The sequence below is a fragment of the Phyllostomus discolor genome, chromosome 11, assembly GCF_004126475.2.
Source record: "Phyllostomus discolor isolate MPI-MPIP mPhyDis1 chromosome 11, mPhyDis1.pri.v3, whole genome shotgun sequence".
NCBI lineage: Eukaryota > Metazoa > Chordata > Mammalia > Chiroptera > Phyllostomidae > Phyllostomus > Phyllostomus discolor.
The window spans coordinates 44,625,730-44,638,276 of record NC_040913.2 but is presented as its reverse complement, the minus strand read 5'-3'; the positions used below and the strand labels follow the sequence as shown (position 1 = coordinate 44,638,276).

The 12,547-nt window shown below is 40.7% G+C and overlaps 1 protein-coding gene across 1 annotated transcript in view; it reads left to right on the top strand.

Moving 5' to 3' along the window:
• ENOX1 (ecto-NOX disulfide-thiol exchanger 1) overlaps window positions 1-12,547 on the top strand; it is a 282,243-nt gene that overhangs the window by 546 nt on the left and 269,150 nt on the right. The window lies entirely within an intron of this gene.

Sequence of the window (12,547 nt, the reverse complement as noted above, 5' to 3'; positions counted from 1 at the left end):
GAGTGTTACATTTTTCTCATTTTGCATAGTAGTAAAACATTATGTAATCTTTGAAAATGATAACTTAAGAAATATCACTCTGCACACACTTAAATATATGGAATCAAATATCACAATAAAAATTAAGAGGAGTTTCCTCTGCCATGACAGGATTTAACCTCCTTGCAGGGGAGGGGTAGGTTAGAAATGCTGATTAGTCTTCCTGCCCTGAGCAAGCCCCTAGATTAACAAAACTGAGAAAACTTGTACCAATATAGGATACTACTCATTCTGGCCAATAAATATCTTTCATTATAGAAGCGAACAACAAAGTGGTTTCTTCTGAGGAGTAGAAGGCAGTGGGTAGGGACATGTGGGGTAGGGTTTCCTGTCTTAGGTTACAGGCTATACAATATTATTTGCTTTTTTAACATATAGGCATGTATTACTTGGATACATATTAAGTCAGTTTAAAAAATTACTGAACTTAGAAATAGAGGTTATAAAACAAGGTACACAAATACTCCTGCAAAACCAAAACCAGAGGAAGAAGTTGATGGTGCTTGTCTCAATATCTTTCAGAACTAATCTGTGTATCCATTACCTGATAACAAAGAAGGGGATGCAGGACCCTCTGCCATTCTTATTCCAGACAGCATCTCCTGTCACCTACCAGTGCTCCCCACATTCTGTGTCTAAGCTCTGCTGGGCCGCTTCATGTTCCCTTTATTACAATGCCTGTGCTTTCCCTCACTGAGCCTTTGCTTACAGTGCACTTACTGCTCCCCTTTTGTTTCCATACTCACACATACATACACACACACTCTCAATCACTCACATTCACACTCTCATCCCTTCTCAAAGACCCCTTGTTCTGCCTCCATCCCTACCTATATATATCTCTGCTCAGATGGATCCTAGCATCCTCCCCTTTCTTTTAATGTCTATTGTATTGTCCTATACCACTTTCCATGCATAGCCTTAAATCACAGTTGATTTTGAACTTTTCCCTTGTTAAAAGCCTAGAAGGTGACATGGGCAGGAACCATATTTCAATGATATTTATTCCTCCTATAGAGACTGGCAGAGTGCTGACATATTCCACGTGTTGCCTCAGATAATAATGAAATGGATAAATTAATCTTTCGTTAAATGTGAAATCTGTTCAGTCATATGGCCCAGTGCTAAACATCTGTATCCATGTAAATAAATGGAACCGGAAGGTGAGGATTTTTCATCTGTCTTTGTTTTAAGGCTGCTTATATGCTTTCTCCTAAGGGGAAAGATCATGCTCAGAGCCCACAGGATAAACTGTTCCCTAAAATTTTTCATATACTACCTTTAAGAGGAATGTGGAAAGCTTGTCACCTGGAGGGTTGAAGTTTTTATTTGGCTCTTCAGAGGTTACAAGTAGCATGGCACTGAGGAAAGTGTTGCAAGCAGGACATCGCCTTGGCCTCCAGGTAGAGAAGGTCTTGAACATGCCCTTGCGCCTGATGGACAGTAACAGCGTAAGATGTGGCAAGAAAAGGTAAAACCTCATGAGACCAGACTATTAACATAACAAAGGAAGTCAAGAAATACTCAGTGACATAACATGGTCACCTAGGTAGAGAGGCGCAGCTTGGGCTTGCATCCCCAACTTCTCAACCTAACAAATCATACTGGTGTTATCTAAAACATTCCATTGATACAAATAAAATGCCCATCAGTATTGTGTATGCAAACAGTGGAGTGCTGTGGAGCCTTTAAAAAGAATAAAGTAGGATCTACAAGTTCTGATCTGGTCAGTACCTCAACAATTACTGAAAGGAAAGATTAGTGTGGAATAGGATTGCCTCCTTTATGTAACTCAAGTACCATCTTTTCAATGAGACTTCTCTTAACCACTGTATTTGTAATTGCAAATTCCACCTCCTCTTGTTCCTGGCTTTTTCTCCACTGGCATTTATTTCTATTTGATATAATATATATTTTACTCATTTGTTTATGATCTATCTCTCCTACTGGTATGTAAACTGTGTGAGCAATTTTGTGTATTTCACTTACTATTTTGCCTCCCACTGCCTTAGAATGACTGGGTGAATGTTTGTTTAAAAAAGTTTATTTGCATAGAATAGTTCTGGAAGACTACCAAATCTAACAGTAGTTATCTCTGAGCAGTAGAACTAGGAGTATACGGGTGGAAGACTAACTTTTAGTGCCTATATCTCACCATGTACATGTATCACTGAAGTGTTTCTCAAATGGCTATAATGAAATATAAAATTTAGACAGCACCATTTATTTTTGATTCTGAGATAATAAACATCATTCACAATCTCTCTTCTTGCTAGAGATCAAGTTGTAGCTGGACCACATTTCAAGTCTATGGACTTTATATTTTAGGAAGCCCTTACTAACAAAGACTGTTCTGTGACAGTGGTATCATCTGTAGTTATTGCTGGGCAGGAAGGGGTAGGTCAGATACATTTATATCTTATAAATTTTAGGTTAATCTCAGGGAGGTTACTTGACCACCCTGAATCTCAGTTCTCTTGCTTATAAAATTGGTATAATTTTTTCTATGAACAAAGGGTATTATCCAAGCAGAACAAGATGAAAAGTGTATATTCAGTGTCTAGCAGTATCTGATTCAAGACAGGGTTCCCTTTTCCCCATAGAAGGTGACTCAGAAGACTCAGTGATACATTCTTGGCTGTATGTACTCCAAGCGTGGTCCAAGGAGTTTATTAGAAATGCAGAGTCTCAACCCTCACATGATCTAATGAATCTGAGTCTGTACTTCAACAAAATACCCAGGTGATTCTTATGCATTGTAAAGTCTGAGCAGCTCTGTTTTTATGATTTTTATAGCAGTGTTTCAGGCAGGCTTATATTAAGCATGTATTTATTTTCTGTATTTTATGATACTTTGATATCTTAGGGTCTTGCAGACCCTAGGTGGAGGCACTGATGTTCCCAGGACACCCTAATTCCTAGAGATAGCAAACCATTTGACTGAGAGGACACCTTTGATATGCAAACCAACCAATCCTGGGTTCTTGTCCCCACCAGCCACCTTTTACCAGGCTCCTGAAGTCCAGAACTCTATCCTCCTTCCCTGAATCACTGGAGGGACAGTTATTGGATAACTGGAAACCTGTACCACCTAAACCACTGAAATTATTTAATCTATCCAATCCCACACGTTCTTTTCCTGCCTTGCTTTGCCTTTCATGTGGAAACCACTGTAAATTTCCCCCTCTCTTCCTCTGCTTCTGATCTACTCTGAGACCTCCCCATGTGGTCCTATAACCGGAAAAGACACTGGCATTTGGGCTACATGTCACTACCAAATCCAACAAGCAATGACAGCAATTGAATCTTTATGGGTGCTTTATTCAGATGGCAGGTGATCTGAGAAGGTGGTGGATGATCTGTGAAGATGGTGGGTTTATACCCCAACAAACCATCTTCCCTTCTCTTTTCTGGCCAGAATTTTTATAAGGTGGGGGTAAGTGGATAAACAAGGAACGCTGAGGGCTTTGAAATTCAGGTAGGATTAGGTGAGTGAAGCCTTAGCCGTTCCTGTTCTGGGCCGTTAGCTGTTTCACGGGGAGGGTGGTTGTCTGCTCTCCCTGGAGCACAAAAGGTCTGGATGTCCCCAAGGTGGTAATTTTCTATCAGTGCCCCAGGAGGCCTGCTGTTTTCCTAGGAGCCAGGATGGACCTTATCTGTAGTTTCTGAAACAAAGCTTTAACATACACATTACTTGCTAGACTTAAAACTTTTTACCTTAAGCTAAAGTTTTCTAAGTCTTGAGTCCCCTATCAGTCCTGTGGGGCTCAGCATGGTATTTCATGCTCCCTCCTCTTGGGAACTCTAAGTAGCAAACTATCTTTTCAGTGGCAAACCTGTCTTAATCTGTTGTCCTCACCATACCTGAATAAAACTAAATCCCAGGTACATATTAAAACAAGGCTGCCCTTTAAATTTTTCCCCAACTTCAGTTTCATTTGAAGAAGACTGAGGGTTCCCAGCAGAGCCAGATGTTCTGGTGTGGCATGACTAACAGGCTGAAACGTAGGAGGATGCTTAAGCCACCTCATCAGCCTAAACTTACTTTTAAATAAAGATGATCAAGGATAACCATGAACAAGGCTGTAAATCTGCTTAATGTAGTATGACTACTTTGAATACCAATAATGCTCCTGAAGCACAAGCTCTGAACACTTCAGAAACTGCTATTAGAAATGATTAAGACCTCCAAGATAATGAAACCATTTGAATGGAAACACACAAACTTATTTACAGAGTTCTGAGATGGTACCCAAACATATGAACCTGCCATCCACATCCATTCATTTTTCTCTGTGGCTTCATAATATGGTGTATATGCTTTAGGTAGAAATAACTCCTGCCAGGAAGCAGCCATGATGTCACCAAGCAGCTTCTCTCCCCAACGTCACATTACCTTTGTCTCTTCTGCTTTGAAGAGTTTTGATACACGGAAGTGAGCTAACTGAAGATGAGGTTAATAAAAACAAGCAAATGATAAAAGAACATAAGAGGGACTTTTCTCCCTATGAGTCAAAGGAAAAAAATAGAATAAGGAGTATCTATTTCAGAAATATTCCATGTTTGTTAGACAAGATGATAAGAACAGAAGATAGCAATTTTATAGTAATATTTCCAATATAAAAGTTTTACTACAATTTCATTAAGAAATTAGTTTGATTAGTAGCTTTTAGAAATGTTAGACAAGGGAATTTTTCATTGAGTATCAGATTTGTTTCCATAAAAAATAAACCCTCCTCACCACATGCACACACACTCAAAGGTAACTATGTGAAGTGATATATGTGTTAACTAACTTTATTGTGGTAATCATTTCACTATATATGTATATCACATCATGTGTACATGTTAAATTGATACAATTTTATTTGTCAATTATACCTCATTAAAGCTGGTAAAAATAAATAACCTTTTTGTTATGACCACAAAAAGAAACTTTGGCTGCAGATATCATGATTTTGCTTCCAATAACTGGCCCTATCAGATTCAATACACAGCCCAAGCAGTGTCTAAAATTTGACTTGTGGCCTGCATGATTAACAGGGTCCCCTGAAACCACGTGTTTGTTTCTCAGTAGGTTTGTTTTTTTCATTGTTCCTTGACCTTTTTCCAAGAAACTTAATTTGCCCAAGGGAGTCTCACAACAGGAAAAGAGTGTTTGCATTTGTTTAGGGAAATGTGCTTGTAATAATGACTTAGAAGGGAGAGACCAGAATGAAATGGAATGGATTGATAAGCCAGTTTGAGCAGGCAGAGAGCAACCTGGGCCTCATAACTCTTATAAAAGGAGCTCTGCTGCAAAGCATTTTGCCAAGACTGGGTCTAGCAAGAGCCATCTCCATTCAATATGCATTGTCTCTGTAAATTCTTTGTCCCTGCAAAATTCTTCTTACTAATGCCTTAGGGCATGCCAGCTCCTTTTAAGTTTTACTTACACTTCTAAGATGGTGCGGATTTCTCGGTTCAGCCCTGCAGACCCCAGGGTAGAAATCACTCTCCAAGGTATGTTACCCATTTTAAACTTGGTGGAGTCCTTTAGATGACTGTAGAGTGGTTGGTGGTGGTGATGCTATGGCAGTAAGTTCAAGTGATTTCTTGGTTGCCAGAAGAGTTGATGAGTTTGCTAATACATGGACTGAGGGAAGAGATAGCTAGACTCAGCTTCTTTCTCATTTACTGAATTTAAAATACGCCAGCAGGCCAAAGTAGAGAGCAGTCTCGGGCAGTGAAGGGTTAGTTGAGGTAAAAAAGGAAGAAGAAGAAGAGCAAAGAAAAGGAAAGAAACAGAACATTGCCATTGCATGGCTCCTTTTTGCTTCTCAAGTTCCTGTTTCTTTTGGTTTGTCTTTTTTCTCTTTCACTTTTCTACCAAGAAAGCATGGTTAATTTGTTTATAACCATGGCCTCAAGGCTAACAACATATTGAAATGGCAAAAGTGGCAACAGAAAGTTTCTTAAAATAAATTTTGAAAACCTGAAGCTAGATTAATTTCTTTTTGTAACTTTGTCTGCTATTTAGTCTAAAAAACAAAGGGTGAAACCATTGACCATATTTAAGTTAGCAAGGTTAATCTAAAACAAAGCTTGATTTATACTCAATGTGTGTTTACCTTTTTACAAATTTTAAGTCTATCTTTGCACAATTAGCAAATTATTAAACAGCCTTTCCTTCAAAGTCTGCAAGCAATTGCTTGTTTCTATGAATAAGTGAACATGTTTTACAAGATCCAAGTTGACTGATTGGCAAATGCTGATAAAATCAAAGCAGGGCTAAAATGCAGTGCACCAGCTGTAGTATAAATTACTTTTGTTCAATAATGTTTCAAGTGGCTATACAATTATGGCTTACCTTTCAATAAATACTACTGCCTTAATTACAACATCATTGTGGAAATTTATCCCTGAAGATGACTGTTGGGAACCACAGCTAGGACTAAACATTTCTATATCTGTTCATGCTTTTGTGCTCAATTATAAGCATGGATTGCTGTGAGCATTTAAAAAATAGATACTTTTTATTTAATGTGAATGAATGTTAATATACTTTGAAAATCATGTTCCATTGATTGGCCTTAGTGTTCTGTACATTTCTGGATTGCTTGAAGTAAAAAAAAAATTAATAAATTCTCTAAATCACTAGCCTTACACTATTCACTAGGAGCATTACATTCTTAGCCCATTACCATCCACCTGTTTTGGCAGCTGTTTTGGGCTCTAATGGAGGGCCTATAGCAGTCTGTTTCACATTCATATGTGTTTCAGACAACTGAAATGCTTGGCCAAACCCAGATTCCTGTTTTTGTTTATGAAGTAAGTAGCTGATCAGAAGGATCTTCTACAACCTAGGTCAAACCTGAAGGTGTAGAAAATCCCAGCAGGACGGGAATGTGCATTAGGTCACAGACTGTCCTGTAGAGTTCTTATTCCTCTCTTGTATTGTCCGTGCCCATGGAATAGACTTCCCCACGCTACTACTGCCAATAGCACGTAGACATAGGGGTCCACTGATCTGATAGTTTTGTCAGGGCATTTGAAGATTCCCTGATACATCTAAGTTCCTGGGAGATTAGGTATCCTCCAAAAGTGCCTTTGACATACTTTTCTCAACAGTAATTTTAATTCAATAAATCTTTATCAGCCCTACTTTATTCCAGGTACTGTGTGCAGCCCTAGATGTAGGTATAAATCCAAATCATTCTCTATCCTGAAGCTTACAATATTCAATCATAACTCTGAAATTTGGCAATTTGTTATTTAAAAGATGCCTTTACATAATTTGCCAAAGAGTTTGAGGCCTCATCATGTTCAAGGAAGTATTCTAGATGTTCAATAAATATTCTAGATGTTTTCTTTCTTTAGTATTTTTAGAGACCACTAGGTTCTGGTGGCCTTCTAGGGCAAATTTGGTATTTGAGCTACGTCAGTTGCTGGTTACCAGGAAATAGTTGTACTGGAGAATACCACAGCTGCCAGGCCTGGATTGAATCAGTGGAACTGAGCATATAGGACTGTGCAATGAAGGAATTAGGGACAATTTGGAGTCACTGGAATCAAGCTGATTTTGGCATGTGGATCACAGTAGAAGCTGCTTGAACTGGCAAGTAAGTCATGGTTGAGGGTTGGGCAGAAGTTGCATTGGACTAGTAGATGGTAGAATTCCAAGTGATTGCCTAGAAGGTAAGGGCAGAAGGCAGACTAGATGAGGGACACAGAGAGGGAACAGGTTAGGAGAAATCAAAGCAGATTAACAAGCAGGTGAGCACTTAGAGCCATGAGCCCAGTGAGCACTGGAACATTCTGAAAGAGGCAGCTGCTGAGATGGGCTCAACCATCAAAAGAATCGGGCTTAAGGATAATAAGAAAAAACTCTGCCACTGAGAGCATGGTCACAGGAAGTAAAATGTGCTGTTAGTACTCTAGGTCGCAGTCCTGTGGGCAGGACTGGCAGCATGATGGAGAATTCTGAATTGGGCTCATTCTGTTCTCTCAGCCCAGAAAGGTGATGTCTGGCATACAGTAAGACTCCTCAAGTATTCCACTGAACTGACCTGGGTTCTGGGAGCAGAGGAGGGAGGTTCCTAAAGGAAGTGATTTTCACATGACAATATAAACTAAAGTAAATTGCGTTGGCACTTAATGGAGAAAAAATAAGCACAGGGGAATAAAACACATCATTTGTTTAAATGACACATATATTGTCCCAGAATTTATGTTTCTTTCCCCCCTTTGTTTCTTTCCCATGAATGCCAGTAAGTAAGAAGAGGGACAGAATGGTATGGAACCTGGGAAGTTTTAAGAGTCTGTGGTTAGGTGTTACTCACTCTCAGGTGTTTTCCTTGTAAGAACATTTTGAAAGAAAGAAATAAAAAGAGAATAGTGAAGTGATTAAAATCCTACTGAACTCCCAGGTTCATGCCTGTGAAAAATCTAAGTGAGATGCCAGAATCCAACTGATGGACAGCCAGTACCTCCTCTGCTCTTCCATCAGGAAGGTACTGCCTGCTGACTTCCATCCTCTGAAGCTCTTTTGTTTGTGGTGATAGCTGTCAATAAATATAAGAGTAAAGATTATTTTGTGCCGCCTTAATAAAAGTCCTATTGTGCTAGTGGTGTACATCACACAAAAAAGCTGTAAAACACAACCTCTCAGAAAACATTCTGTGTCACCAAGATGGGTCAGCAGGATGTAACATAACAAAGCTCACCAGGGCAGCATTTATGCAGATTGTCACACTGAGCCCTGAAGCTGAGAAAGGCCAAAGAGCATTCCTCACCCTGCACTCCTGCACCCCTGCACCAGTGTTCCCTGTTTTGACACTAGATGGGGCATTGTTATTATTACAGTGGTTCTAAAATGTGAGTATGTAAAACACAGAAGAGTGGAAATATTACTTTAGGACATAACAAATAAGAGAACATTGGAGAAGAAAATAGCCAGGAAAAGTGTCTAATCCAAACCCTAACTCTTCACTTTTACCTGAAAAAGTTGTGACCAGCCCATGTGCATGCACTGATTCAGAGGCAGACCCAGAACCAGAAGCCTGAGGCTGAATCTCAGGCACCCAAGGTGTGTGTGCCACATGGATCTGAGAAGACAAATGCTTAGCTCTCAGAAGCTGCCTTCTTTTACATGGGGAATAAAAAAAAAAGAGGTAACTCTCCAAGGCATGCCCTCCTAAATAATTCTTCCTACAATTTGACTCTACATGTAGGTGGCTCAAAGAAAATTAAACAATGAACATAACTCACATATTTGGCTTATTTTTATTGTTAACCCCTCTCTCCTACATGTAGGCACACTCACACATACCTTAACACATCTGTGTAGACATCTTTGTAAAGACAGCAATGTGAATGAATTAACTTCATTTTATAAAATATGAATAAACAAAATGTGATTTATTATATTTGGATTCTAGCTCACTTAAGTTTCCCTTAGTTTTTTTTTTTTTACCTTTTTAAATTTTTTTTTATTTTAATCATTGTTCAAGTACAGTTTTCTCCCTTTTACTCCCAAGCCAGCCCACCCTCCCAACCCTCCCCACTTCCCTCCCATTACCACCCTCCCCCTAGTTTTTCTCCATGTGTCCTTTAAATTTGTTCCCGGGAACCCTTCCCATTGTCCCCTGAAATTCCCTTTTCTCTCCTCTGTGGTCACTGTCAGCCTGTTCTCTATTTCAGTGTCTTTGGTTATATTTTGCTTGTTTCTTTGTTTTGGCGTTTAGGTTCCTGTTAAAGGTGAGATCATATGGTATTTGTCTTTCACTGCCTGGCTTGTTTCGCTTTGCATAATGCTTTCCAGCTCCATCCAAGCTGTTGCAAAGGGTAGGAGCTCCTTCTTTCTTTCTGCTGCATAGAATTCCATTGTGTAAATGTACCATAGTTTTTTGATCCATTCATTTACTGATGGGCATCTTGGTTGCTTCCAGCATCTAGCTATTGTAAATTGTGCTGCTATGAACATTGGGATGCATAGGTTCTTTTGGATTGGTGTTTTAGTATTCTTAAGATAGAGTCCCAGCAGTGGAATTGCTGGGTCAAAAGGCAGATCCATTTTTAGTTTTCTGAGGAAGTTCCATACTGCTTTCCATAGTGGTTGTACCAGTCTGCAGTCCCACCAGCAGTGCACTAAGGACCCCTTTTCTCCACAACCTCTCCAACACTTGTTGTTTGTTGCTTTGGCTTCTAGGCACTGTGGAAACTGATCAGAATTGTGTCCTTGTCTTGGTTTCTCAACCATTTACCAGTCATCATTTGAGCATTAGAATGCTCAGGGCTTAGAGCCCTTCCTAGAACCCAACTGAAGAAAGGGACTTCCCAGAACTGCTCTCTTTCTCCAGGTCTACCCTGGATCTCCACTTTCCCCCTTCCTCTTTCCTTTGTGGCAGAGGAGCAGCCAGCCATCATCTCCACTTACCATACCAGTGATTAAATTACTGAAAGAAAATGGCTAGTTTCTCCTTGCTCCCCTCCCTTCTGACTGAATAGGTTCCAACACAGAACAAAATTCTTATAAACCCTGTAGTTGATTTTCAGACTTTGTTCATAACAGAAACTCTTTCTTAAGAAGATTAATTTAACTTGTGTTTAAAAGTCACACCAAAAAGGGATGATTACTGCAGTAGCCTTTTCTCATTTCAGTGGTAGTGTAACCTGAAAAGACACCGGCATTTGGGCTGCCTGTCACTACCAAATCCAATAAGCAATGACAGCGATTGAATCTTTTATGGGAGTTTTATTCAGATGGCCGGTGATCTGAGAAGATGGCACGTTCATACCCTAACAAACCATCTTCCCTTCTCTTTCCCGGCCATAAAGTACCCCTTATAAAAGATGGGAGAGGACAAACAAGGTATGGTGAGGGCTTTGAGATTCAGAAGCTGCAACATTCCTGTCCTGGGCAGTTAGCTGTCCAAGGGGGAGGGGTGGTCGCCTGCTCTTCCTGGAACAAAGGTTTGGATGTCCCAAGGAGGTAATTCTCTATCAGTGCCCCACGTGGTCAGCTGCTTTTCCCAGGAGCCAATACGGGCCTTATCTATAGTTCCTGAAATAAAAGCTTAACATACACATTTCTTGCTAGACTTATAGCTTTTTACCTTAAGCTAAAATTTTCCGTGTCTTGAGTCTCCTATCAGTAGCACTCCTCATTCCCAGGCCAATCATGCTAAGGTACTTCAGTGCCCTCCATCTTGGTAGATGTACTTCCTACACATCTAGGGAGATTGGTAGGAAGGGCAAGCTAGTGAGAAAGAAGCAATCTAGTCTGTGATTTTTATTTCATATCAGACATTGCAAACTTAAATCTTTTTGAAGTAAAACACTTTTAAAAGTCTAACTTTAAGAACTTGGCATACATGGGCTGATTTTTCCCCCCAACTTGGAATGCTCTTCCCTGCCTGGTCTAATCTCATTCATCCTTTAAGATCCAGCTCAAATGTCATGTCTGCTGGGCCTCTACCCTCCCTTTTCCCATGTCCCCTTACAGAAACTTCACTCTTTATTTTGTGCTGTCACACATTTTATTCATATCACTAGAATGTAATCCCAGTACATTGCAATCAGTTGTGTACATGTCTGTTCTGCCAGCCCAGGAGTGGGCTCCTCCAAAGCAGGAAGAGTGAGTGGTACCTGACTCATCTTGCATCACCTGCACAGAGCATGGGGAGGATGTGCACTGGAGGCTGTATGCACATCTATGGGGTTGAAGCAAAGTGTGTCAGCACCAGCTCTTTTAATATAAGGGTGTAACAGGGTTCAGCCAAAGGAGGGGCCCAAATAGGGATTTGGAATGAGGCCCAGAACTCAGGGTGTCCAGGAAATATTAGGATGTCCCCCCACCACAGGTGTGGGTTGGGGGAAGGGACAAATGGAGCAGGGCCATTGAGAGCTGTTCTGCATAACAACAGCTTTGCAGCTAACCTCTGGTGTGGTCATTTAACATATCTATAACCTTTAACTGGTTACACAGATATGTTAAATAGCTATGGCCATGCTCGGAGCCAGGGGGATGGAAGTAACTTCCCCACCAAGATGTAACTGGGGGGCAGGTCCCCTGAGTTCAGTGCCTGCATGAGAGCTTGAAGAAGATTGGCTCCACGACATGGGGCCACAACTTCCCAGACTCATGATGGTAGTCCAGTAAGCTGGAAGGATATGAGAGTGCTGGCAAGTGTAGCCAATTGAGGGAGGAGTCAGAAATGGGGCTGCAGAGAGTACCATGCAGCTGGGGTAGTGCAGGGAGAACCACATAGTTTTGCCAGAGTGGGGACTCCCTCGGCCATTGTGTAGAGAGGACCACGCAGCTGAGAACATGTGAGAGAACCACCTGGTCTTTAGCAGAGTGGGGACTCCCATGGCCCTGTGAGAGAGAATCACTATGTGGCTTTAGCAGAGAACCTGCTGCCAAAGCCGAGTGGCGACCCCACTCCTCGCAGTCATTGGAGAGAGAACCATGTGGTTTTGACTGAGTGGAGACTCCCTCAGCCATTGTGCAGAGAGAACCATGCGG